The sequence below is a fragment of the Nicrophorus vespilloides genome, unplaced genomic scaffold (genome assembly GCF_001412225.1).
Source record: "Nicrophorus vespilloides isolate i.1.1-1 unplaced genomic scaffold, Nicve_v1.0, whole genome shotgun sequence".
NCBI classification, from domain to species: domain Eukaryota; kingdom Metazoa; phylum Arthropoda; class Insecta; order Coleoptera; family Silphidae; genus Nicrophorus; species Nicrophorus vespilloides.
The window spans coordinates 50,803-57,651 of NW_017097280.1; the positions used below are offsets into that span (position 1 = coordinate 50,803).

A 6,849-nucleotide genomic window follows, 5' to 3' on the forward strand; every position below is an offset into this window, starting at 1 on the left:
TAAATTATGATTTTAAAACCCAATAAACAACTTTTTTTTTTGTATAGGACAATTTTATACCTCGCATAGTACGGATTATTTGAGATACAAAAATAGACTTGACTCGATAAAAGAAAATCAGATAATTTATGTATAAAAAGAATATTTTCTGTACTAATTTTTCTAAATTTATTTTAATTTTGCTTATTTAAAATTTAGTTTTTTTGGAAATTTTCAAACCTACAGTGAAACCGAACTGATAGAAACCAGAATATAGGTCTGATTTATTGTTGTATATTAATAGTTTAAAAATATTTATTTTTTTTAGCAAAATTTTCAAAGATTGAAATTACAACGTGAAAATGAGTCTTAATTATTATTATTTTTTGGCAGGCGTGTAAACTGTAAGTGTTTTAATGGGGAAACTGACTAACTGACAACGGTGATCGATGTTAACTGTAGCTAATTTGCAGATCGCTGCTGCTGCTGCTGCGGTTAGGTGGACTCAATTGACTCGCGGTTTTTCCTGAAACGAATACGTCAAAAGTTTGCTGATTTATTTGCATCAGCCAAGTTTAAATGACCCACAAATAATCCCATTAACGCACTGCACACTCCATTGAGCAACAACGAACTTTTTAACACCGAGAACTCAAATACTCAATTACTTTCTTTTCAATAGCAAATAATCACAATCATTCTACGTGCTCAAAACTTTAATGAAAACGAAACAATCAATGGTTTTCTTGTTATACATTTCAGAATGATTTCAATATATTAACAAACACTTTATGTCCTAATTACATCAATTAATTTACAATAATCAATACATTCATATAATCGTAACTGCCCAATTTCAAACAATGTATGTTCTTTAATTTTGCAGTAAAAATACATAATAAAAATAGTAAATTTTATTTCAAATTCTGTATTTCATTTTAAATTAACTCAAATACTAAATAACTTTGAAAATTATTATTTTCTAATATCATAATATGAAATATTAATATTTGCATCAGTAACATTTTCAATGGTATAAAATCTATAAAAAAAAAATGTAATAGTATAAATAAGAGATTAATTATAAATAATTGGCAATTAAAATTTATGATCAAATAGAAAATATTAATTGAATGAAAAAAATGTACATTATTGAAATGCATATTAAAGCAGAGTGAAGCGAAGAGCTTAAAGGTAAATGTATTTGTTTTAGTCAACATTATTTAAGAAAACTTTGTATATTTACAAGGGAACATTATTTCTCTATGTATTTTATCATTTCAAACTGTTTTTCATTGATTAATTGTAAAATTTGGACAAATAATGAATGAATTTAACAGATTTTTTGTCTTAAGCGTATAAATATGTGTTTAAAAGCATATAATGAGTTCAAGAAAGAAGCAGAGGTTAATTTGCAATTAAATGATAAATCAAGCAGTAAAACAACGAGACACGTTAAAGATGCACATTAGAGCTGTGCTGTGGTAAATAAAAAAGAAAAGCAGTTTATGGCTGAGGGAAAAGGGAAAGCGCATTATAGCCGTGGAAATAAATTCCACTTTGAAGGAAGCCGGAGCACAGGGCTCTCTCGCACATAATTTCTCGAATGCAGTGCGCTGCAGGGACTCTGCGACAGGCGGAGGGAAAGTGCATTTTCTCCCTTTTCCTCACCGACGATGATCACCCCTTCCATTATGAGTGTAATACGGCGGTAAGGAAAGAAATAATAATAATAATAAATATACAGGAAGAATAATAAATAAAAGCAATTTCACGGAAATTATGGCGCACGGAAAACACACACAATAATTACAACGGCCGTTGGCGAGGGATGGGGGGGGGTTGAGAAGAAGAAGTTGCTGAGCGCAAATGAGATTTCCATTTAAAGAACGTGCATTATAAGAGTTTACGAGATTAGCGACGGAAAAGGACTTTTCTTTTATTTGTTTATAGTGTTTATGAAAATTCTCGGACGGCGGCGTGAGGGGAGCGCCTGCTTTAATTAAAGAAGAGTTTCGGGGGTAAGAGCGAGACAAAGGGCGGAAAATTAAGAGGGGTCGGTGGATCGCCGCGGAGGCGCCGGGCTGCGAGGGGGGATTAAATTTAAGGAGTGGCTGCACACGCGGCCGAAAGCTAATGAAAGTTGATTGCAATTTGCCGAAGCCGACGACTACTCGCCAAACTAAATAAACACAGAGACGAGGGCACAATACATTTTCGAGGCGCGTTCTAATTAATTAGAAAACCGTTTACTGCGACTCCTATGGCCCGGCCATGGCGAGAGATGACGAAGCTGAAAACAGCCGGACCCGAAAGTTCCTTGAAATCTTGCGGAAATTGCGCTTCCATCAAATTAATGGTACTCGAACTCGTCTTCCAACCACAAACGTGTCTCCACTATGACCATCTTGTACCAATAATGAACAAAATAGAATACAATCTACGCTTTGCCAAGTAGTTTTTCATACTTAAGCGATTCATTGTTATGTACAATATGTTAGAGTGAAAGTGGAATATTTAGTAAACATAAATTAATAATAGAGAATATACAAGTTACACGGAAGATATTAAAGAACGATATCCGGTGTGATAAATTATTATCACCCTTTTTAATAATTATCAATATTTACATTTAATAATAACAGTTTTTAAAAGTTTAGTGCTTGTTTTTCTATCGGACTAACTCTGATTATTTCTATTTAGACAAAAATAATTATCATTTTATGTTGAATTGACCATAAGATATAAGTGAAAATAGTAAACTATAAACTCATATGTAAACACTTCCGAAAAGTATTTTTTTTTGTAAACCAATTATTAAAATACTTCATAAACGGACAACATACAAAAATTGATGACTATAGTTTCTAATTTTGTTTACGGGTAACATGATTATTAGTAATGCATGTAAAATAGAAAATATTTCATGGTTATGGTCATGGTTATACAAACAAATTTGATTAGTTCATCAGAACATTCCATATATTTGAATTGAACAGTATTATTGCAAATATATTCTTTCCAGCCATATTTATCTTCAATGTAACTTATACAAAAACGATTATTAAATAACAACAAGTTAATATTATAAAAACAATATAAATGTCAAAAATTGTTGTTGAATTTGACAACATTAATGATTTTTAAATTACTCCAATTTAGGTGTATTGTTTGTATAACAAAATAATTATAAAAAGTAGAAATATATTACCACACTTGAAATTCGACAATATTTCTTGAATGTATCCATCTGATGATTTTCGAAAGTTCTAGATCTCAAAGACCTTGTCAAAACAACTTTGTCATTTTTTTTTCTTACCGGAAATTAAATCACAGTGCGATTCATATCACTTGATTTGACGTAAAATGTGTTAATAAATAACTATCAAAGCTATTTTTAATTAAAGTTGATACTTTGACCCAAAAAATGAAATTTAATAAATAATTACTTATAATTGAAGATATGCGATTCCTTCAGCTCTAAGTAATAATAATTTTATATATTAGTTGTTATATGCAGTAAATGTAAAGTTTGATACATTGTTATTGAAACTATTTAGTTACATATGAGCCAACACTTTCTATGTGTTTCTACATAAATGGTATTCATTCTAATGGGCTATTTCTGCAATATAAATCGCGTGAATGGCTTATACAAGATAAACAAACATCGTAATAGAAGATGTTGTATTACATGGAGTATAAAAGGTTTAAAGAAGATGGAATATGTAAATCTTGCTCTATAAAATAAATGTGTATAGAGCCAGACAATTTATTTAGAAAAATACTTACAGAAATACCAGCACAAATGAAAAATCATGTACATATAAAATAATAACTGCATCAGTAAAATCATTGAAACATATAAAAACAAATTTTCAATTACATATTGAGTCAATTCAACTAGTTTTATTTCCTCAATTTGATTTCGCACAAAAGCAAATTAACGATTTCAGATCCGCCTTCGCTTAATTATTCCTTAATTACTTGTCGAGCATCTACTCATAATAGCAGACAAATTTAGTTACTGTTTTGCAGCTTCAGCAAGAAATATCAATAGATATAAATAAATATTATTATTTTAATCTATTTGAAAATAGTAACTCAATTAATAAACATGCTAATATCAATCATTTCAATTAAAACTTTATATTTCTTCTTTCGCACTAAAAGTTCTTAACTCGTCAACTCAAAGTCTCATCAGCATGTTAGTGCATTTAGATCGCATTCTGATCATTTTGGCCGCTCGAAGGACGATACAATTATCGTATATAAATTAATTAATTTGTTTCTAATTGCGTAAACCCCATTCAGACACATTTAAACAAGGGAATGTGATGATTGAATTTCGGATACATATAACTATTGATTATTACAGAAACGACAATGGAATTATATACACGGTATGCACCAATAGCAATAGCAGCGTTTCTCAACCTTTTTACTGCGCGACCCCAACATATTTGTTTGAAGTTTATTTATAACATTCATTTTTTGACGTTTTGACGCAAGATGACAGCTGTCATTTAGTAACCAATAGGTTGAGAAACTCTGTTATATAGAAATTAATCACAGCTGTACAATAAATGTAACATTAACTCGTTAAATTTTCATTATTTATGTATATTAATTCTATTGAATTTGGATCATAACCACTTATTCTATATACCATTTTTTGTGTGCTTTTAATTGACATAATAATTTATAGTTGATAACTTTTTTCCATCTCCAAACATATAGAATTAAAAAGATTTGGTATCAATTAAAATTACTACTGATATCATAAAATATGAAATATGTTCACCGTTAAATTATCATTTTTTTTTAAATTATTATGTCTAATAGTTAAAAAATGTATTTTATTTAAAGAAAAAACTTGGTTATTGAATATCATTAGACCTTTCCAAATGATTTTTCCGAAGAGATTAAAAGTGAGTAATCCAGAATGAAAACACGCGATTGAAATGGATCTGCGCAATTAATTAATTTTATTTTAAGGGTGAAAGAAGTTTTCAGAAAATGTCAAGAAGAACTCAAATGTAGATTGATCCATTAATATTCGTGGTGCATAGAATTATTAATATGTTTTTGCATTATTATCTATTTTTTTTATTGTAGTATATATTATGAGAAATTGTAATACGAGAAGGAGGAAAATTAATGGTGGAAATCTTGGTTTAAAATACATTTGCATGAATTAGAAAGTTGCTTTTGCATAACAATGTAACGTAAAGGGTTTTCGTTTCTTTTTCGTCGAGGGGTTATTTGCTCTTCTCTCTGATATGTGTTGGGCTGAAGAGAAAATCAATCCGCATCGTACAGGTTGTTTTACAAGGAATGGATTATGTTTAGCCAGGGGGACTCGTCGTGGAACGGACGGACGGACGGAATTAAAGCAAAGAAATCCGATGCGTATCGCATATGAATCTCCCCCGCATCACATCATTAATAATTACCGTTGTCTGGGGGGGCGCGCGCGCTCCCTTGGAGTCCCTCAGAATCCTTCTTTTTTGCATGTACTTTTCAACACTCGCAATCCCATATTAGCGGAATATTTACGGTCGCACAGTTAAAGACAGATAGTTCGGAGGTCGGACGGGCAAAGGAAGGAAGGAACGAATCCGTTCACCTGATGGGATCTTCGGACCTGTTCTTCAATAACTTCCCTCTTTTTCTCTCTCTCTCTCAATACCTGTGTGGCAATCACCACGTCTTTCTCTCTCCCTGTCTCTTCTCCTATTTTTTGTTTTTTTTGCGATCACTGCCCCGTCGCAAAACACCACACCGTTACCCCGGATATCTGCCCGGATCCACCGCTAGACCCTGGCAGCTGTCGACTATATACTGCGGCGCCCGGCGTCGCGACGCGCACACTCCAGCATCCTGTGCGCCATCCCCAGATCCACCTTTTCACACACTCGCACACATTGGAAAAGTACCCCCCACAAAACATGGCGACCTCGTCGTCCATGTGCTCCATGAATATTACCAAAAATTATAATCCAATTACCATCGCCAACCTACTAATCTTTTCATCATTTTCGCACTCGTCCCAACGAATCCACCCATCCCTTATTAACTATTCAATTCCCAATCATCTGATTTTCGCGCTACATGTGTATTCATTTCATTGTCATCTCGCTTAGATAACCTGTCCTGCTGAAGCGTCCTCCTATTATGAAAGCTTTTTCAATTTCGACAGGATTACAGTCGGGGTGACGAACTTTTCATTTATCACATTGAAAAGATGATTATGCGACACAATAACTTCATTATTATAATACTTCACTCTCCGCATTATATATTAAAAATACAAAATGAAATGAACTCAGTATAATGCTATAGAATACTGATAACAATATTAATATATTTCAATGAATACTTTATAAAATTTCCATAACACACATTGTTTCTATATTCATACTAAGTTATTTTGATTTTATATTAAAATAATATAAATTATCTGTATTTAAACTCAAACCTTATGTTTCGGACCATTAGACACACTTAGAAAAATCAACTTAGAATTAATTGCAGCGCTTCTTTTCTCATCTCATGTAACATGACATAATATTAATTAAAAAAAAATGCATTAAAAACTTAACACTCTAGTTTAATTATACAAAACCTGCACATATAAATAAAATATACATATTTTGACCATAAAAATCTACTAAAAAATACTTACCAGTATAATCAAAAGTTACTTACTTATTTACAATAACACTTTTCTATTCCATTTAGAGAACAATCATTTTATTTCCATATAATAACTAAGATAAAATTGTTACTTTTATTTATTTTATTTTGCAGATCATATGATTGCAAATATACTAGACATTCTGAACCAAGGATTTTAACATTAACTAT

General features: G+C 31.3%; 1 protein-coding gene across 1 annotated transcript in view; it reads right to left on the reverse strand.

Moving 5' to 3' along the window:
- Window positions 1-6,002, reverse strand: part of LOC108559628 (cyclic nucleotide-gated cation channel alpha-3-like) — a gene marked incomplete at its 3' end in the record, with an annotated part of 49,514 nt that extends 43,512 nt beyond the window's left edge. Inside the window, exon 1 of the mRNA XM_017916962.1 lies at window positions 5,436-6,002. The remainder of the gene's footprint in view (window positions 1-5,435) is intronic.
- Window positions 6,003-6,849: the final 847 nt, after the last annotated feature.